Source organism: Pseudopodoces humilis, chromosome 16 (assembly GCF_049639895.1).
Source record: "Pseudopodoces humilis isolate 2021_Gansu_Grassland_sample_001 chromosome 16, ASM4963989v1, whole genome shotgun sequence".
In the NCBI taxonomy this organism is placed as follows: domain Eukaryota; kingdom Metazoa; phylum Chordata; class Aves; order Passeriformes; family Paridae; genus Pseudopodoces; species Pseudopodoces humilis.
The window spans coordinates 18090812-18112115 of record NC_142215.1 but is presented as its reverse complement, the minus strand read 5'-3'; the positions used below and the strand labels follow the sequence as shown (position 1 = coordinate 18112115).

General features: G+C 52.0%; 1 protein-coding gene across 2 annotated transcripts in view; it reads left to right on the top strand.

Annotated features, from left to right (window-relative positions):
- Positions 1-502: 502 nt before the first annotated feature.
- The window catches only part of LINGO1 (leucine rich repeat and Ig domain containing 1), a 153077-nt gene continuing 132275 nt past the window's right edge, over positions 503-21304 (top strand). For both annotated transcript variants that reach the window (XM_088063349.1, XM_088063347.1), the window contains exons 1-2: positions 503-646; positions 15537-15699. The gene's annotated coding sequence lies outside the window, so the exon portion shown is untranslated. The remainder of the gene's footprint in view (positions 647-15536; positions 15700-21304) is intronic.

Sequence of the window (21304 nt, the reverse complement as noted above, 5' to 3'; positions counted from 1 at the left end):
GAAGTGTGGCAGGGTGTCAGCTTTAGGAAAGGGTTCGCAGCTTTCTCCTGGATAGGGTCTGGTGTGCCAAGCCCTTGGCGGCTCCACTCCCTGCAGCCCTCGGAAGGGATAAAGCAAACTCAGCCAGTGGGATAAGAATTTTCTGGATGAGCAGACAAACGCGCTGGCTAAAACGGGCTCTGCAGGGGGGACCAGGGCCATCACTGAGTCCAGCTGCTGGGACTCATCGTCATGGCACACCCAGCCGCCCAGGGAGTGATGGAGAGCTACGGGGAGTGCGGTGCATCTTGGAGGGGATATCAAACAGCGCTCCCTGTGTGCAGGCGCTCTCCCTTTAAAGCAATCCCGGGGCCGAGAGCGGGGAGGAGGCGGGGGCGGGCGGGGGGCGCGGCGCCTCGGTTCGGCGGCGGCTGCTGCGGGAGGTGGCCGGCGCCGCGGCGGCGAGCGGAGCCCGGCATTAGCCGCCAGCCCCGGGGTATGCGGGTGAGCGGGAGAGGAACGCGGAGGAAGGCGGAGAGCGGCGGGGAGCGGGGCGAGGGAGCCCGGCCGAGCCCTCCCGAGCGGCGGAGGATGCGCCGAGCCCCGGGGAGTCGAGCCCAGCTGCAGCGCGGCGCGTCCCGCCCGGCCGCCGCCCCAGCCCGCGCAGGTAACGGCGGCGGAGGGGATCGGGGGCGCCGGAATGGGGTTCTGTCGGGGGAGAATATCCATCCCCCCGGAGGCAGGGGGGACACCCGTGGTCCCTGGAGACCTGCGGCTCTGCAGCGCATCACTCGGCAAGCAGGACTCGATCCCCTCGCAGCGGGGTTGAGATGAAGGCAGGGTCCCCCCGCGGAGTGAAGGGCTCCCCCGGCGCGAAGAGCTCCGTGGGGCAGGCAGAGATAGGGTCGCGGGACCCCCAATGCCCAGAGGGGCTGGAGGCCCAGCTCGGAGCCATGGCAGATGCTCAGTGCCAACCTCAAAACCGCCCCGATCGAAGCTCGGCTTTGAGGTTGAATGCGTGCAGCAACCTCAGGCAGCTGGCTCGGGAGATAGGCAGAGCGTGGAGTGAGGTGACAGGTTCCCATCTTGCCACCTGCTCCCCGAAACCGGCCAACTTTGGGCTGATACCGTGGGGCACCTGGCCCCCAATGGTGCTGGTGGGGGCAGTGGGAGCCAGTCCTTGCTCGGACTAAAGCTAGAGAAGATGACAAGAGTGCCTGGAACATCACAGCTGGCTCCCTAGGGACTGCTGGCTCCGCGACAGATGATACCCCAGGTTTAGCAACAACAGGGGTTCGATTTGATCCCAGACACTTTGTTTCCAGCTCTCTGTTCATCAGAAGATCTGCCCGGATAGAGGACAGATGCTTCCTGCGTGCTTTTCTTACATCTTGCTCCTCTCCTAAATTAGGGCAAATTGCCAAGCTGGCCCCCTGCTCCCTTGCCCATGTCTCTATTGAAAAACTGAGTCTCATCTCATGTTCCTCGACTTGTACAGGAGCAACCCACCACAACAGCGACGCAAGGGCCCCAGGGCTCTCCTTTTATCTGCTGCGCTGCTAACGGAGGAGAGGTTTAATTATCCTCAAGTGTCAGTTCAAGATAGATCTGCTGGGACACTGCTCTTGGCAGGTGCAAAATAACAGGACGTTTTCATGCATGGGAGGCTGAGCTGGGAACAGTTCAGTGGTTTAATTGGAAGGGTTCATATCAGGGTACAGAAAATGGGACGGTGCAGACTCCGGCAGCGATCCTGGTGCTGCAGCTGTGGGAGGGGAAGACGGGTGCCGAAGGCTAAGAACTTTCTCTGGGTCATTGTTCGAGCACAGCAGGTGCTCTGGGCTGGTAACACAGCCTCAAGTCCATGATGTCCTGCGACCTGCTAGGTGCTGATGTGTTTTCAGTCTCCCTTGGTTTCTCTGCTTTTCAGTCGGTTCCCATGAGAGTCCTTGCAGGACCACTGGGAGATGTGCTCTGTTTTATGGGGCATTGGAGAGCTGAGAATAAGTGAATTACTCCAGAACCAGGGCAATCTGAAGCTGTCACCTAGGCAGGTGAGGTGCAATGGCCTCAGGGCTTATGGAACAGCTTTTCCTCCCTCCTCCTGCCAAAATCCCTGAAACGGTTACAGGAGCTCTCAAGCATTTGAAGAATTTCAGTTCTCTGAATCCATGGAGAAAAGCCCCTTCCCTCACCAAACAGCTGTGGCATGGGCGTTTGACTCCCAGGGGGATGTCTCTACCTTGCCTGGGCTGCAGTGCTGGATGCATGGAGCATCTGTCTCATCTCCTGTCCAATCCATGCCATGGTTGTTGGCCCCTGGAGCCAGATTTGGATCAGAAAGCAGAACCTCCTCCAGCTGTGGCATCCCACAATGGCCATATTGCTACCACAAAATGAGACCTCTCTGTCCAGACCCTGTAATCAGCCTGGTGTATGACACCTCAGCATGAGGAAGGAGGATGTCTTATTTTATTTTATTTTATTTTATTTTATTTTATTTTATTTTATTTTATTTTATTTTAAAATTTTTTTTATCCAGATATGCTGAGCTCTCCTCTGTGCTCATTCCCAGGGGACCATGGGACAGATGTTGTAAAGAAACAGTGCCCCCATCTCTTCTGGCTCCCTGGAGGGGACATGGTATACTGATTTTCTGGTGAAGTCACGATGTTGTGCTATTGTAGTTAGGTTCCTTGTTTTAGGGTCCATCATAATGATTTATCTGTACATCATTTCAGTGCTGGGTGCAACAAGCCATCCCTCGTGCAGTTCCTACAAGCATGGAACAGCAGTTGGTGTTAGAGGTCTGGGGTTGGTCCTGTCTCATCTACAGCAATCGTGTTCTAGCCCCCTTCGCTAATTGCTGGTGTCTTTTTCTAACACTATGAGAGGACATTCAGTAAACACAGTGAGTTTTGTAGTTGTGCTGAGATGGTGTTTTCAGGAAGACCTAGTTATTAAATGTCATTTTGGCATCATCCCCTTGACTCTTGTGCTTGGTGAATGCTGCCATTTGCTATGCTCCAGTCCTGCCAGAGTCACATCCCTCTTTTGCAAATCTGCATTAGTGAAACTTGTTGGTTGTTGCTTGGGTGAAAACCTTATGGGTATTCCTGCTGCTGGCCCTGATGCAGGAGTGCTGGGTATCTGGCTGGTGGTGGTTTGAGGAAGGGCAGCTCTGAGAGGAGGCTTTCTGTCCTTTGTCATAGCTAACTGTGATTGAATCTCTGACAAAGGCATTTTGGAGGTGAGATTGAGGAGAGGAGGCTCCTCCTCACTTCTCCTTGGAGGTCAAGCATCTGGGAGATTGGCTGGACCAAGTTAGAGCAGAACCCTCACTCATTTCAGTTCCAACAATCTTTTGGTGCCACCTGTGACAGAATATATTTAGACTAGATATCTATCCCGTTGCCTTGACTTTGGGCTTTGGATCAAGGTGTAAGAGCTTTTGATGCTTGCACACACAATAAGGAGAAAAAAAAAAATAAAACGACAATCCTCAAAATGTTTGCAAATCCAAGAGCTTATCCTCACCCTGGGTAGGCAAAACTAACCAAGGGTAGGATCAGTAAACACAGAATCAGCCACTTTCATCATCAAACATCAGGGCTGGGACGTAGCTAGCACGGAGCAGCATAACCACACTGAGTCCCTGGGAGGATTTGGCACCATGGGTTTTCTTTTAATACCTTTACATTGAGCAGCTTGGCTATCAGCAGGGATCCCAGCTGTACGTGGATGGGGTTGGGCTTCAGATGGGTGTGATGAAGGAACAAAAGCTGCTTGTGGTATGGAGGACACCCACTGAATGAGCCTCTTGCTGGGGCTCTGCAAAGGGCAGTGGCTCATTCAGGACCAAATGGCCTGAGCTAATCCAAGCCCCCACCTTTGTCAAAGGGGTCTGATAACTTCAACCAATAACTGAAGTGCTGAGAAGGGAGAACAGCCACACTTTTAGCCCAGGGAGGAGATTTAGGCCATCCCTGCAAAGCTGAGAACATCCTATCTGCAGATCAGCACATCAGTGCCAACAGTAATAACAGTAAAGGGGCTGGTCGTACAGGATCCCATCACTTTAGCCACTCCCCACATCCACTTGCCACCAAAGCCCCTCCCCAGTGAGGCCAGTCCCTGCTGCTGGTGAGCAGGGGCAGTCCTCTCTCTGTACTTGGCATGGTGGGGAGGTAAAGTGGAGTTGTATGGTGAGGTGTGAAGGGATCAGGCTGTCCTGGCACATCGGCATCAGCATGATACCCTGAGGCAGCCACTGCTGAAGCTGACTGTGTGTGGTGTGTGTAGCAGCAGTGGGGAGATGATGGGCTGGCATCTGGCCTTCAGATCTGTCTTCCTGCCACACTGAAAGCAAATTCAGAGCCAGAAGTAGGGCAGGTTGCATCTCCCTCACTGGTGCCTGTGTTGAGCTGGGCTGGTGTGTGCTCCGCGGGCAGCAGTGAGCCCAGGTTGCCCTGGGGCAAAGGGCCAGTGGACCAGGACAGCCCATGTCTTGGTAAAGTCAGCAGGGACTCAGAAACCCAACCCACAGGGAGCACTGCAAGGCTGAAGGCTTTTTCCCAGCGTATTTGGACCTGGGACATCAGCTGGAGCGACAGCATTGCCTGAGCACCCCAGCGGTGTCAGAGTCTGGGGTCAGGCCAGTCCATCTGGAGTTTCATGGCATTATCTCTTAAATGCCTTTAACTGCAGTAGGATGGCCTGACTGATTGGATTGTGCTCTGTAATTAATTAGCTGGGTGTGCCCCCGTATAGGAAGCAGCATCAGTGGGAAGAGAGGGGGAGTCTGCTGGCAAGAGCTGTTAAGCTTCAAATGTCCATTTATCGTTAAACCAGTCTTGTGCAGTGTTAGTTCCCGGGCACTGGGGGTTAGTTCCAGGGTCATGGCCCTTTTCCATAAGAGGAAGTGTTGTTTTGCTGCTTGACCGGTCCCCCAGAGCTGACTGTGTCCTGAGAGCCCAAACCAACTTGCCTAGTCTCGGGGACCACTAGGAAGGAAGAGCTTGTTTGGGCTGGGATGTTTTGGTAGTGGTGACGGGATGCCCCCTCCTGCCAGGGTGACTGACCCTGCAAGGACTATAGGATGGCTCCACGGGTTAGGGGCTGCTGGGCATGGCTGGCAGAATTCCCATTGCTCTTCCCTCCTGCACGAGAGCCCGTGGGCTTCTCGCCACTCCCCTCCTGTTCCCAAACCTGCCATGCTTCCGCTCAGCTTCTTTGTCTACTTTTAGCATCCATTTGTGCCTTTAAACAGACAGCATTCCCCTTAGGGTGGGTTTTTTCTTTGTGTTTACTGTGGGTATTAATCAGGACCTGCAGCGTAAGGGAAACCTGCAACGAACAGCTCCTTGTTTATTGTTTGATTTGGGAAATGCTGCTGGGCTCATGTTTCAGGTCTGTGCTGTTTTTTAAGGGGCGCATTTTGGGATCATTGTGGGAAGAGGGAGTGCCCCTGTGTGGCCTGGGCAGGGGTCTCTCCTGGGCATGGCATCCTTTGGCCCTGGGGTCACTCCCTCCCTCACTGGGTCGTGTATGGGTGGAGGAGAGAGGGCTCTTCTCAGGGTGCCTTCCCTGGGAGGTGAGACCTGCTTTTTGCTCAGGTGCCCCCACCAATCCATCCAACACCCATGGGTCTCTCTGCAGCTTCCAGGTTCCTCCAGCACCCATTTGGAATGTAGTGAGCTGGGATGTTTGCTGCTAATAGGCACTTCTGTGCTGTTGTAAAATTTCAAGCTGGCTTGTGATGGGGAAACTGAACTTTGCCTCTAAGTGCATGCTCAAAATGGTCCCTTCATCTGTGTTTGGGGGTCTGGGATGGGCTCTCCTGCTCCTCAGTTCTGCAAGGATGTGGGCATGGTGGACGACAGTGTAAAACTCCAGAGGGCTGTTGTTGCTGCCAAGCTGGAGAAGAGTTGTAATGCCCTCTGCTCCAACGGCTGATAAATCTTGGAGGGAAAAAACAAAGAAAAAACAACAAGAAAAAGTCATGTGCCTGCTCAGCTTAACCCTCAAAGGAAACCCATGTCATTTTAAAAAGAAAAGCTGTTAAAAATAGAATTTTTTAGCAGAGAATGACACTTAGAGGAGTCAATGAACTCCATTTCAAGAGCTGGGAAACAAAATGCTCCAGGGGCTGTGAAGGGAAGTCTTTCCTTTTCCAGCTCCCTGAATGTCAGGTGTGGCTCCTCAAGCTTGTTGTTTTCCATCTGGCTGTGCCAGATCCAGCCAGGCTGTCCTGGTCGTTGGCTGCTCCCAGCTGCTGCTGCTCACTGGAAGTGGGGAATTCACCATCTTGAGAAGGGGAGAAGCTGTGAATCAGACTTGTGTTACATCTTGCCTTGGGTTTCCCACTCGCTAGCAGGGCCAAAGGGGAGGTGATGAGCCCCATGGAGCATCCCTTCCTTATTTATTTAATTTTTAATTGGCTAAGGAGCCCTCTCATTTGCTTTGGTTCTGACTAATGAGACGTGCCTCGCTTTGACAGCGTGTCACAAGCAATAAATTTCTCAGGAGCTTCTGGGCTGCATGGATGCCCTCATACTTTTGCCTGGCTTACCCTCCTCCACATCACCCTGTGCTGCTGCCCCAGCCTGGCCCTTGTGCAAAGGAGAGGAGGGTCGGGATGAAGAAGTCTGGGTGTGAAATTGGTGATCTCTTTGAGCTGGCCTCAAAGCTGGGGATTTGGGGGCTTCCTATATTGTTTGTCTGGGCTGGAAATTGGAAAGCAGAAATCATCAAGGATCCAGACAAGCTGTTGTTTAGCAGCCATGATCTCTGTTGTGTTTTCCCAAAGATCTCAGCTGTGCCTCAGGGTGTGAGCGTTGTGCCAGGTTCCAGCTAATGTCACCAGGGGCTTGGGTAGGCTGGCAGTGAACCAGCATTCCAGTGAAGATCCTATGAAGACTTTCATTCCCATTAAAAATGCATTTTTTTTTTTATTAGAAGGTTTTGCAGGAGCATGTCTCCTTTGGTGAGGAAAGAAGGGAAGGGGATGGTCTCTAGACGGACCCATGGCATCTCTCACGGAGCTTTACCAAAAGGGGCCTGGTTGCTGCAGAGGGGTGCAGAGCTGGAATTTTTCTTCCTTGCTATCTTGACAAGGTCAGGATGTGGGGTGCAGTTATCCTGGGATCCTTGCTCTGGAGCATCCTTGTGTGCATTGGGAGCATAAAACATAGGTGTTACATGATGCTGATATAGGTGAGGAGAAGGGTGATGGGAGATCCAAGGGCTGCCACCCTGAGGCAGAGATGCTCAGCCACATCTGCCCAGAGCAGAAGGGGTTAGATACTGCTTTGTTTGAGGGCTTGGACGCCTTGGTGCTGTTTGTCATCTCTTGCTGGGTGACACTAACTTTCCCTCTCCTGGAGTAGTTAACAGACTGCATGAGGTTTCAAATCATTGATGGAAAGCACTAACTATTAGCACTTCTTCTCTTTGTATTCGTGATGGATTCTCTTTAGGCATTGCTCTTAGTGGCTCTCCACTGTTAGCTTTTGTTTTCTCCTCAATAGCTTGTCTAATAAACGCCATTATCTTGGGCACAAATCTACTTCATGTCTCAATTCCACTTGGTGAGAGTTGGTAATAACAGCTGAACAACATCCTTTGAAAAGGGACTCTGTCACCAGCAGCCCTGGATGCCACTTCTCCGCTTCCCACACTTGTCCCCAGAGCAGATAAAGACAAGGGGAAGGCGCGTGGCCAGAAAGCAAAAGGGACATCCTCCTGATAAATTGGATATCTGAGCAGTGCCAGCAGCAGTCAGTGCAGCAGCTCTGAGGATCAGGGCAGCTTGGGCCCTGCCACCTTGGTCATTAGAGGAGATGTGCTTATGGCCTGGGATCCTTCCTAATTCCAGCAGATTAGAGGAGAAGGATGGTGGTGAAAGGTGACGGCTTGCCGGGAAGATCAGGAGTATTTCTTACAGCTTGAAGGAGCTTCTCATCTGTGGCCAAATCAAGCTGTTGCCTCCTGGTCTGAATCTGGTTCTGAAAAGGCTTTAACCGGTAGCTGCTGGGTACTTACTGGGTTTTGGGTCAGCCTGCAGGTCTGTCAGGGGAAGTATTAAGGCAGCTCCATGTTTTGGCTGAGAGCAGCACATTCGCAGCCCATGGAGACCTGACCCTGATGTCACTGCAGTGACTTTTGTTACTGTCCCTACTGCAGGAGCAGATGAAACGGAGGGTGATCAGTGTTTTAATTAGAACAAACTCTATTTATTTCTGCTGGACCAGGCTGTGCTCAGCTGCTGTGTTTTCAGAGCTTCCCAAGGAAGATTTCCCATTCTCAGGGGGAAGGCAGCCACTGATAGGAGCAAACTGCCCCACCTCTTCTCAGTTGTCCCATTGCTGGGATGTCTGGCTGCTTCCAGTATCTGTCCCCTCCCTGAGTTATAAATACTTTATCCTCTCAGTGCCTACTGCATCAAATATTTTTTTTTTAAATGGCATTTTCTTTTTCTATTTTTTCCTGACTTGGTTCTTGTATTTCAAAACATGCCGGCCACGCGCGTAGCGCTCAGACATGCTCTCGGCTTCCCCCCAAATGTAATTGCTTTAAAACTGCAGATAGTTGGCGAAAGCAATTTTCTCTCCATTACGGAAGACTCCAGCTCCTCTCATCCTTCATGCAAGTCACTCTCCCCCAGCCCTGCCTTTTCTCTGCCACTGTGCAGTGCTCAGCACTGGGGCTGGTGGAGGAAAAACTTCGCTTTCCCGAATGAAGCTCTCGCTTTTCTGGGCTCAAATGGTGCATGGTGGGGACCTCTCTGGGGGGAAAAGATGGCTTCTACCACAGCTTCTGCTGAGCAAGGGTGATGCTCACTGGCAGCAAAGCCCTTCCCTTGGCCATGCTGATCTCCACGGTGGGATGGGTACCTGTGCCAGGCACGTGTTCACCACGGTTTTGCAGCTCCACCACGCACACATTTAAATGCTCTTTCTGTCCGCAGGACGTGTTGGGCTTTCAAACACATTAATGATGGAAAATAAATTGGAATCCGAGAGAAATAATCTTTAGGCATTCTCTGTAGGCCTTGTCTTGCCTCGCCTTCCTTAGCCATGTTGAAGGCTGTGGCTGGAGGGGAATATAAATGAGGAGGAGCTCCAGGTCTCTCTGATCTGTTGTGATGCCTTGTGCTCAGTGGATCTTGCTGCAGGGAGCCTGTCCGCTCACTGCTGCTGGTAAGCTCAAGGGAGCTGGAGATGGTAGAAGTCATGAGGGGTTGCTGGACCCTCCTGGAGGGTTTGGGATCCAAAATTAAAGGAGGTTGAGGCATACCAGGTTTTCCAAGGGTTTGTGCCCTGCCTGAGGGCTTTTAGAGTCACTCTGGCATGGGGCAGCAGTTGTCTTTGGTTCTGCACCAACCTCTCCTGGGGAACCAGGCCCTTGTGTCAGCTGCCCACACTGCAGATGGAGTTAGGTCACAGGTAAACGAACCAGAACATCCTCCATGCACACTATGGCTGCAGTGTTCCTTGACCTGTGCTCGCACCCCCTAAGGTGCTGATCTCCTAAGGTGCTTGAAGGGGAAGATGTGATCCCCCCAGGACCACCACTCACAGCAGGTAGGGATCATCATCATCTCTGAGATGTCCCTAGTGAGGACAGCAGCATCTCCAGAAGCACCCAGAAATGTCTTGTCTGGGCCCCCTCACAGCAGGAGAGGATGCAGTGGCTTTGTCAGCATCAAAGCTTTTGGTCCCTGGAGGAGAGCCAGTGTGCCATAAAACCTGCTCATTTCTCCTGCCCTGCTCCTGCAAAGTGAGTGTGGAGCTGGCATGGACTGGGAGTCCACAGGGAGCCATAGCTCACACTGGCCTCTGGCGAGAGGCTGTTAAAGCATCGCTGCCTATCTTAGCCGGCCCCTGGGCTGCTCTTGGACATGAACCAGCCTTGTAATGAAAGCTTTCTCTATGTCTGTTCGTTTGCTGAGCATCAGTTTAATGTCTGAAAAATCCTATTGCAGCAGAGCGAGGAGCACTTCAAAGACACTGCAGGAGAGGAGTGGGCTCTGTAAGGACCCTGCCTATGCCAGGTGTGGAGAGAAACCTGGCCAGCCACCACAGCCAGTTTCCTACTTCCAAGGGATTTGGCTTGATGTGTTGAGGGAGAAATTGAGCTTTGCTCCTACAGCACAGATCCATTGCTGTGAGAGCCTGGTACATACCATGTCTTCCCAGCCTTGAATATTTGGAGATGCCTATATGAAGAGCTGAGGGTTTGGGTGGGGAGGATTCAAGGTCTGAAACTGTAGTTGTCACATAAGCATATTGAGTGGTGCTTGTGCATCCCTCTCTTAGGAGATGATGCTGGTGGCTTCCACTTCTCACTAGGATGGAGTCAAGGCCATCTGGCTGCTCTGAGGTGCTCCACAGCTCCCCAGAGTGGCACTTCTTGCAGTGGTATCCTCCCAGTCATGAAGTTCTGTGTTGTCTTAATGGTGTCAAGCGCTGAATGAGCTCGGGCAATTTACTTTATAAAGCAATGTACTAAATATGTCAACACTCAGTGCATGTTTTTAATATAATATTTCAGATTGTTTTGAAAGAAGCCAAGATCCTGCTTTCCCTCTTCATTAGGAACGTTTTATGTGAAAGAGATGAACAATAGAAAGAGTTTGCCAGAGAGAAAGCTTTCCCAAGTATTTGTTGCTGCTGAGAAATCAGCTGCTTTTTACAAAAAAAACCCTCAATGCATAACTATCAGGGCAATTCAGCAGCTTGTAAGCTGCCAAGGAAGGTTGTAGAATTGGCTTTGCTGGAGATGTTGGAGGCCAGGCTTGACCGTAGCCATTGGGCATGCTTTAGGCACAGTAAATCCCAGTTTCCAAAGGGAGAATGGACTAAATAGCCCACCAGTAGCCCCTGGCCTCCTGGGAGTTTCACACAGACAGTCTGAGCTACTCTGGCATGAGCAATTCCAAGCTGATGGAGTGAGTGGGTTTGTGAATCTCATGCTGTTTCAGGCCAGAATTGATGCCTTTGACTTTTAACTCACTTCCCAGTAGGACCAGGGGTGGGTTCTGTCCTGGTTTCCAGCTGGGAGACTTGATCTGCTGCCATGGAAAGGGTAAGACCTGCCTGCCTGTTTGCAAAGCTCTGTTCTGGCTGGTGCTACTCCAAAGAAAAGAAACCCAAAAAATCTCACTGTGGTACTTTCATCAGGGAAACTGGGTTCCTGTCTGTTCTCCAAAGAGTTTCTCTTTCATCACAAGTTAGAGGAAACTTAGAGGGAACTGAAAACTTCCCTCTTCAATAAGGACAGGTCTGGAGAGATGATGGGAGGAAGCTGTTTCCAAAGCCTCTGCCAGCCCTAGCTCTCTTTCCATCAGGCCTCCTCAGCTGAGGTCTCAAGAGGTATTCTGAGATGACTTCCAAATGAACAGGAGGGCAACCAAGAGCCTGCAGCCTTCCTGTCATGGAAAAGCCTGTCTGAAATGCGGGGAGCCCCAGCCTTATTAGCAGTGGTGGTTGGCACTGGTGAAGTGGACCCCGGAGAGGGATTTGAGTGAAGAGGGAATCCTCCAGCCAGAATCAGCCCAGGAGAAATGCTCCAGAGGTGAGACCATGCAGATGTTGGCATGACAGCTGGCTGTCCTGGGATGTGGGCTGTGGTGGGATGCTCTGACCCAGGGCACAAGGGAACTGACTGGGTGGCTCTGAGGTGAGACCTGGTGTTTTGTGTGTGTGCTCACTGCAAAATGCTGCTGGTCCAGGGGAGAGGGTCCCTGGGGATTCTGCTGCCCTGCTGCACACAGGACAGGATCTAGTTTTCCTTCACCTCCTGGTAATCCTGTACTCAAATATTCTTCATGCAGATCTGTTTTTTATCTTTTTTTTTTTTTTTTTTTACCACTCCTAAATGGAGTGTTTAAGCCTATTCTTTTGTTTTCTGTGAAAGGAGCAGTAAATCCTTTATCCTGCCTGGCTATTTCTGTGTGCGTATTTTCTCATTGTGCTCTAGCTTGTCAGCTGTGTCAAAGCCCGGAAACCTTGGCCTCTGTTGGGTTTCAGACTTGGATTTCTCTGTATTTAACAACACAGGATCCCTTGGACTTACAGCTCTTTTTTCTTCCCTTGGTGTCTTTTTTTTTTTTTCTCCAAAAATACCTGGTTAAAAAAAAAAATCCCTGTCAAGAGGGAGCCAGCAGAGTGGTTGTTTGGTTCATTCCCAGCACATCATGCCAGTGCTGGCAAAGAGTCACAGCTGGCATGTTCTCCTGTCCCCCCATGCCTCTGGGGTGCCAGGGCTGCCCAGGGAAGGGGAACCCCCCTGGGTGAGGGAGCTTTCCAGAGATTAGCTTGGGATCGGCGGGTGCCTAATGCTTAGGCAGTGGATGTGATGCGCACAAAGGCAGGATTTTGGTTGGATTAGCCAGGGGAGAGGTGGATGGATGGCTGCCTCTGTGCTAGGGCTGTGTGCCAACTCCAGCTGCCATGCCCACTCGTGGGAGCAAGTGTAGGGTGTCTCCCCGGGGGCATCTGATGGAGTGACAGCCAGTCAGCCATCCCCACAGCTGGAGAGAGGAAGAATAGGCTGTGGCACTGATGGCTGCAGGAGGGATCAAGGATGGTGGTAAGTGATATGCAGCACACTCTGTGCCCCAACAGTGGTGGCAGCACCCTCAGGAAGCCAAGGGAGGCTGTAGAATTGGCTTTGCTGGAGATGTTGGAGGCCAGGCTTGATGACTGGGCATGCTTTAGGCACAGTAAATCCCAGTTCCCAAAAGGGGAATGGACTAAATGACCCACCAGCAGCTCCTGGCCTCCTGGAAGTTTTAGAAATATGGTCTGAGCTGTGCGGATTGCATGAACAATTCCAGGCTGGAACAGTGAGAGGGGTTGTGAATCTTGTACTGTTTCAGGCCAGAATTGATGGCTTTGGCTTTTAACTCACTTCCCAGTAGGACCAGGGATGGGTTCTGTTCTGATCTCTAGCTGGGAGCCCAGCAGCTAATGACCCACATTCTCCGGGGTCAGCTCCACCAGCTGTCCTGGTGCTCCATGAATGCCATGGCAGCTCACCACACCAGGCAGCATGGGCATTTGTGTGAGAACAAAAGAATAAACAATGGAAACGGTGATTAATTAGTGCAGCTAATTAGCAATGTGCTTGGCCTGGGCTGGAACTTGGTGAGGTGCCAAAATCAGAGGAGAAGCCACAGGAGAAACTCTGATTAAAACCACTTTGGGGAGGGAGCAGGGAAGGGGAGAAGATGCTTTCCCAGCATCTCTTTGCAACTTGCCACACAGACAGGTCAGACTGGGGCTACCACTGGCCTTACACCCTGCAGGTGCTGCTGTTGTCATTCCCAGCAGCATCCTCCCACTCCCTGGTGCTGCCTGCACTGAGAGATCACTTCCCTAGGCACAGTCAGCATCAGGAGCTGGGTGTTGCACCAGTGCTGCATGTGTTAATTAATGAGACCTCATTAGGGCCGCTGGGGTTGCCTTCCCCATGGAATAGGATCCTGCTTGCTCGTCTTCCCTTACACTGTACACTGCCTTTTTCTTTGCTCTCCATTTGCAAATTAGTGCAAGGACCACGATCAGCAAACAAATTTGCAGCGAGCTCATGGTGGGCTTGGAGATTTGGAAGAATCCTTGGCAAATATTTGCCAGCCTCCACGCAAACCTCATGAATACTTTTCATGACAGAGAGATGTTGAGCTTAGCTGGCAACTTGGGGTAGGATGGCAGATCTCGGGTAGGGCACGGCTGCTAAAAAATACCTGAGCTAAGAGGTATTTTTTTTAACTTGCTTGCACCCCTTCTGTCCCCTGCCCTCATGCTGTGCAGTGTGGAGCCAGGTGGAGATGGGCCACAGCTGCCCCCCATGGCGGATGGTGCGGGTGGCTGTGAGGGCCAGCCCGTGGGCACAGGGACACCGCCACACCGTGCCCACAGCTCAGCGTGGCACAGGGACACCGCCACACCGTGCCCACAGCTCAGCGTGGCACAGGGACACCGCCACACCGTGCCCACAGCTCAGCGTGGCACAGGGACACCGCCACACCGTGCCCACAGCTCAGCGTGGCACAGGGACACCGCCACACCGTGCCCACAGCTCAGCGTGGCACAGGGACACCGCCACACCGTGCCCACAGCTCAGCGTGGCACAGGGACACCGCCACACCGTGCCCACAGCTCAGCGTGGCTCCCGTGGGCTGCGGGATGGGGGAATGGGCGAGCGCCCCCACAGCCGCTTTTCCCCTCCCTTCCCCTTCCCGGTGGGAAGGCTCCGCCGGGGCTGCGGTGGCCTTTGCTGTCGCCGGTGGGTGGGTGGGAGATGGAGGGGATGGGTTTGGTCCCCACTGCCCGAAGTTTGGGCCTGGCTGCCCATGGGCCCCAGGCACTGTGGGGATGGCGTGGCCTGCGGGCTCGGGGGGCTCCGCTCTGTTGTGCCTGACCCCTGCCCCGGCGTTGTTTACCTTCATCGTGGTGGGGTGGGGATTATTTTATTGTATTTTCAGTAATACTGTCATTTGAGAAATGTGTAATGGTGCTTTTAATAATTTTTAAGGGTCTGTTTTAATTAGGAGGCCTGGACTAGATGACCTCCAGAGGTCCCTTTCAACTCTAACAATTCTGTGACTGCAGCCGTAGCAGGATCACATCACTGCCATTAAAAGGTGCCTGCGCCTAAATGCCACTTGCTCAGCGAGGTCTGAAGCAGTGCCCTTTGGAGTAATTGGGAAATGTAGCCCCTTTTTTGAGGACAGGACACTCTATTTTTCAAGGTGCCATCACATTATTATTAATTTGTTAAACACTGACTGCTCAAAACTGTTTGAGACGCAAAAAGAGGATATGAGTTCTGCCTTGGGGACCTCACGACTAAATAAATGTATTAAATCAAATTTTTGCTGGAGAGGAGAGTGCTGCATGTGAAGGTGAAGCTGGTGAGAGGATGGGTGGATGTACCACCTCCATCAGCAAAGGGTCTTGCTTCCCTTTCAGTTTGGAATTTGGGAGGAGTTATCACTCATCATTGATAACATCAGATCAGTGGGTCAAGGACCTACTTTCTCTTAGTATTTCCTAGTTGCCAGTGGAATCCCTTGACTTGTGAGCAATGGAGAGAGCTCTCCTTGTCTTGTGAGACCCTTGGCTGGGCCTATTGAGCTGTGAGGTGCTTTCCTTGCATATTCATGGTTGTGTGCATCAGCCCGGGCCAGGGGCTGCTTGCCCAGGTGAGCTTGTGCCTTCTCTCCTTCCCCACTAGTGATGCTAGAAGCACCCTCTGGGAAACTGCTCCCAAGAATCACTCTGTGCCTGGCAGGAGCTCCTCGCGGAGATGCTGGACTTCTTCAGGTACCCACATCTGCTTAGTATCCAGATCTAGTTTCCTCTCCTTGATGATGGGAAGGAGGGGAAATAAGAGCAATACAGAAAAATATCAATATATTAAGTTTTTAAGCTTTATTAAATATATTAAGCTAACTTTCAAGCCAGCTTTTCTGTGGGGTTGGGTTCACTTGGTGTGTGCTTGAGGCCACATTTCCAAGACTGACACCTTCTGTGCCTTCCCACCCACAGCCTCCTGTGCCTGGGAGCCATGAGCCGCCCGCAGAGCTGCCGGAGCAGCCTCCCAGCCACAGCCCCCCAGCACTCTTAGGTTTCCCTGCTCCCCTGGAAGGTGCTCATAGCTGGCAAGGAGAACCGACTGCGCCTGCACCCAGCCTCCTGCATTCCTCCCAAGGTAAGGATTTCTGTGAAAAAGCAAAGGCAATCAAATTTCACTTGGTAAATTCAAGTGAAATTAGGTTGTTGCTTGTGTCATTGCATCTCCTACCTACTCCTTTCCCCCTCATCTTGCTGGGAGGAAAGGTGCTGGCTTGGGGATGAGAACTTCTCTTGCAATTAAAAGGTGATTTTGAAGGTGGGGTAGCTGCTGGTGAAACCTGTTGCTTGCAGACTGTATCCCATTGGAATTTGCTCATAGTTTTAGAAACTACTCTGGGCTGCAAGGAGCCAGGCTTGGGTGGGACTGGTGCCTTGTGACTGCCTCTGCTTCCCTGATGTACTTCTGAGGATAATTGTCTATAATTTTCCTCTTAATGAGGAAGCTCTGGAGGCTTCCCAAGCATGAGCTGCCTTTCCTTCCGACTGTAAAAGGCCTTTGGGGTACTGGGGGCTTCCTGCGATGGGAGAGTAAGGAATGGCTGGGGGAGGGCATGTGGGAGGGGGTCAAGTCCTTGTCCCAGGGAAACACCCTCATCAGCTCCTTGCACTTGGCAGTAGGGTTTTTTTAAAGTTAAAAAAGTAGAGCTCAGCTTGTAGGGAGTGAGCAAGGGCTGATGTGGTCCAGCTGCCTTCCTGATGGGTGCAAAATCAGTATTCATGGCTGAAGAGTGGAAATCAGGATTAGAAACCAAAAACTTGATTTCTTGGGTGGTTTTGGAGTTTGAGATTTTTGGGGCCTCTTGTTTTCAAGCTTCTCCATGCAAACAGAGATGTCAGCTGTGTACTGTAGCATATGAGAATAGCAGCTTCTCCATGTGTGATTCCCAGGGCAGGGGACCTGGGCCTGGAGGAAGATAACGATGCTACCAGCTTGTCACAGGATGGATGTGGGCACGAGACTTGTTTTGAGAGGTCTGTGAGAAAGTCAGAGTGGACCCAGAGAGCTAAAAGTACAAGTCAGAGCTGTGATCTGCCTTGTCCTGGTTCACTTTGGGAGCTCCCTACCTGGAGCTGGGATCTGTTGGGATGCAGAGGCCAGTTAGCACTGGGAAGACTGACATCCTCAGGCTGTAAATATCCAGCCAGCTCTAATCCTCCCAGTAACTCCATCACTGCTGTTTTCCTAAGAGCTATTTGACTTTTTGTGTTGCACTTCTCAGACAAATGGCTTTTAAATAAAACCTCTGCTAACTCGTTAGGCCTCCTGTCCCGGTCACTTCCTGCATGGGTGATTTATAGGGCTGCTTTTAACATTTTATTAACTTTCAATCACTGAGGCCAGTCAATCAGAGCCTATCCCATTAGCTGTGGTGAGTGGCTGCCTGGGGCATCAGGCTCTCCCACTGTCTCCGTTGCTTCTGAGCAAGGAGAGGCTGCGATGCTCTAAGACCATGGTGAGAGATGGGAAAGAACAGGAGGAGAATTTAGATAAGGAGGAATAGATCTGGCATGGATAAGTGAATGCATAAGGTTTAAAGAGATAATGGGGCTTTGTGATCATATCTGGGAAGGTGGCTTATCTCCTGCTGTTGGTAGGTGATTTCTCGGCTGCATCTCCCGCAGCATGTGCTGAACCATGTGGTGATGGGAGAGGAGCACCAGGGCTTGGTAAGGAGGTGGCTGCTCCAGACTGATCCCAGGAAGGCATCACAGCTGGAGCATCCCTGGGTAGGATGTGCCTGTATTAAACCCTTCCTGTGACAGTGCCAGAGACAGAGCCTTCCTCCTTGCCTAGTGTATTTGCAAGTCCCTTTAGCTCCTGGCATCCCATCTGATACAGTGGGCTGCCTTGAGCTCAGTTCCCTGACATCTCAAACTCTCCTGGGCATCTTCTTCCCCCTTGGAGCCGAGCAGAGCCAAGCCCTGGTGCAATGGTGAGTGGGGCTGAGCAAGCAGAGACCAGTCCAGCTGGGAAATCCAAAGGAGACGGAGATTGTAAGTGATGTGAGGCTGCAGCAATAGCTTTGATTATCTCTGGTTTAGTTGCTCCTCTCCCCACCATGCCCTGTCTTTGTTCCACCCATGCTCAGAAATGTTATTCAGTGGAGTTTTCCAGCTCTTGGTAACAGGGAGAAAAAACCATGAACTCCTGCACAACCAGAGCTAATGAGCTCTCTCTGGAAATAAAAGCATCCTAAGGACAGCCTTGTGATACAGAACATCCCGTTCTCTGTGGCTGCTCTGGCCACTGCCTCTGAGCGATGGCCCAGCACGGGGCTGTTGGGAGCTGAGCAGAGCTGTCACCTCCCATCCTTCCCCACAGCCATTGCTCATGTGAGGCACTGAGAGAGCTGAGGGTTTGCTCCTCGGGCAGAGCTCTGCTGTGGGGACAGGGATTTGGAAACGTTTGTCCGACACTGATGCAGAGCCCATCACCTTGTACATCCTCGCAGGACAGGGCAAGGAGGGGTCACATGTCCCCCCTGGTCAGGACCAGCTCTTACTGGTTTGGAAAGGGATTTGGGGAATAGCCTGGCTCCCATCCCTGGCTGGATGTAAGGCGTAAGAAGGTGGGCTCATTGCAGCCCTGTGTGTCTGAGGGAACGCAGACCTGCAGTCCCTGAGGGCTGTCGGGGTTGTCAGGCATCTGGCTGGGAGAGAATTTGTCTTGCAGCAAAGCCAGCGTCTTTGCCGTCGCTTCTGATGTGCCCATGATTTGCTGAAACCTGTGTCTTTGTCATTTTTCTGTCTCTGTCTCAAATCCCAGAGCAAAGACAGAGAACTTGCTCACAGAGACGAGCAAGTTTTTTTTCCCTCCACCTTTAAATATTTATTCTGAGCTCTCAAGGTACACATGTTGTGATCTCGGGGGCCTGCCTGTGTGTTGGTAGCATCTCCTGCCTGGCAGAGCAGGGCTGGCTGCCCTTCCCTCTGGGGAGCACAGGCAGAGCCTACTCCCCCTCCTGCTGCCCTGTGCTGGGTCCCAGAGGAGTGACATGAGGTGTTCACCTCTTCCTACACATGTGCTCCTGTGGGAACAAACTCAAGACCCACAAAATGCTGTCCAAAGAAGGTGTGGGTTGTAAGCTGCCTTTTTGGGACTGAGACAGAGATAAAAGCAGCCTGGTCCATCTGGTGTGCTCTGTTGCACATCCCAAATGGCACCCACCCCTCTGCCCCCTGCCTGACTTCCCCTGTCCCTGTTAGCACATGGAGCTGCCACTGGAGGCTTTCCTCTTTCTGCCTGCAGCTTGTTCAGGGCTCTCAAGGTCGTGTAGGCAACTGGAGCAACACTGCCAGCCTTGGCTCTGCAGCCTAAGCTGCGGTGCTGTGCTCAGCTGTGGCTTTTGGCCCCCTTCCCTCCTGTTCTCCACTCTTACTCTACTTCTCCAAGCCTTCCTGGTGCTGCTGCTTGGGTTCACAGATTGCAGGAAGAGCAGCCCCATGCCACTGGGATGCATGTGCTTGGCATGCCAATGAGGAGCGAGGCTGGTGCTGGCAGCTCAGCCTGGGATGTGCCAAAGCAGAGCATCACTGCAGGCACTGTCCCATGGTTCCCTTCAAAGCAAGAGATGCAATCCCATCTGGCTGCAACTGCCACCTTCCAAGCATTTTTCCTGGAAGCTGGCTCTCCTGAAGAACTGTCTTACCTCTGCCCCTGATATGGGGTTGTCTGGACCCAAGGGAGAGGGGATTTTGCATCTGCTCCTAGTAGCTGGAGTATGGTGATGTTAAATTCCTAGGAAAAGAGCCAGGAGCTGGTTTCTCAGCAGCTCTGCAAGGGATGAGAGGACGTCTGCCTTTCCAGGTGAGTACACAAATTGCTACCTCTGCCTCCAGCTGCCACAGCCCAGGCATCCTGCTCAGCAGCTGGGACTCATCAACACAGAGGCTTGTCCCCAACTGCCCCTGGCAGTGTCAGCCACAGGCTGCCTGGGACCTGTATGGGTGTGGGCACCAATGCAGAAAGAAAATCCTTTGCAGAGGCCTAGGATTAGATGGCAGGTGCAGCTTTACCAGGAGATGCCTTGAAACTAGCATGTTGCCAGAGGCAAGAGGAGGGAGCAGACGATAGCTGCTGTAGTTGGATTTTTTGTTCTTGAAGAGAAATAAATTAAAGCCAGCTCAGGAAAACTGAGCCCCGGTAAGCTGCAAAGTGATGAGGTTGGAACTGTGGTGGTGGTGGTTTCCTGGGCTGCTTTTCCCACCCCTGCCTGCCCTCTGCCTGCACCCACCGTGGGCTGGCAGCAGCACCAGCCCTCTCAACTCTTGCTGAATGTCTGAACAGAATGGCCTCATTAGCATGGAAAGTTTCCCCAAGATAAGTTAAAGCTGCTGTAAGAAGTGCAATTATCTCTCCTTTCTGCTCTCGCAACTGTGGGCATTGAAATTTCCTGCTCTTACACCATGTCATGGCCAAGCTCTTCCACACAGGAGGGTGCCACCAGGAGAGAGAAATTATAACGAGGACATTTTTTGGAAAGAAAAAGAGATATTTTTCAGTAAGGATCTGTTACTGCTTAGTTGTCTCACTGGGTCAGAGCTGCTGTGCCCATGCAGAGTGATGCCAGCCACTGTCTCCCCTTCCTGGTACTTGCCTGCATGTGGCTTGGTTGGGATAGTGGCAGAGAGTGTTTTTTGTGTGTGTGAGCTCCTTCTCTGCCTGTGCCCTGGCCTCCTCATGGTGTCACCCCTTGCCCAGAGCTGCAGCACCCTAGGGCTCCTCAGCTCCAGCAGCATTTTCCACGGAGCAATGCATTTGCAGGAACAGCCAGTGGCAGAAGTGTATCTCTGGAGTGAAAATCTGCAGTCTGAGACTTGTAAGGAAATATTCCTTCAAGATTCAAGCTTTTTCAGTCATTGGTCATTTGACCTAACAGAACTGTGTGCCACTGTGTGAGCAGGGCAGGCTGGGGAAGGCTACCAGAGCACACACAGCTGATGTTTGCAGCTGGATGCTGTAACAACTTAGTAGTGAATGGTTGGGATAAGTCATATTTCATAAGATCGGCCAGGAAAAAGATGGGTGATTAATTCTTTTTAATAAACAATGGTGAGTAGTGTGGCTTGGTTAGAGCCTGAGTGACTTTTACAGTGATTCATGGATTTTTCCACAGGAAAAACCACTTTTATGGTGATTGTTGGTGTGTGGGGTGCCTGTTTGCCTTCATGAGTAATTCCCCCCAGCTCTGAAAGCACAAGGGTGTGGAAAACTGATGAACTTCTCTGCAGGAGCTGAGAGGGAGGAAGGGTGTGCGTGGCTCCACCGCTGCAGCCAATGACTGCATCCCTTCAAAGAGCATCGGAGGACGTGGGAGAGGGGGAATTTCACTGCCAGAAGTGCTGAAGGAGGCGAATCTTATGGAAAAACGAGTGGAATTGAGATGTCCATGTGTGCTAGCCAAATGAGGTCAGTTGGGACCAGCTAACAGTCCTCTTTGCACCATGCTGCCCCACTCCTCCAGCAAACCAAACACCTGAGCAGAAGAGTGTCCCAGCATGCCATCCCTAGTTAAATTTGTCTTCTGTTTTTTCCAGCCCCTCATGCTGGAAGCTGGCCAGCCTCCGTGGCCGTCGTGCCGCTAGGATTCGTGGCTCTGGGGCAGGAGCGTGTGGCCGGGGGTGTAGTGTGCGTCTGTGTGATGCTGCTTTTTAAAGCTCGCCGAGGTGGGATGGGGAAA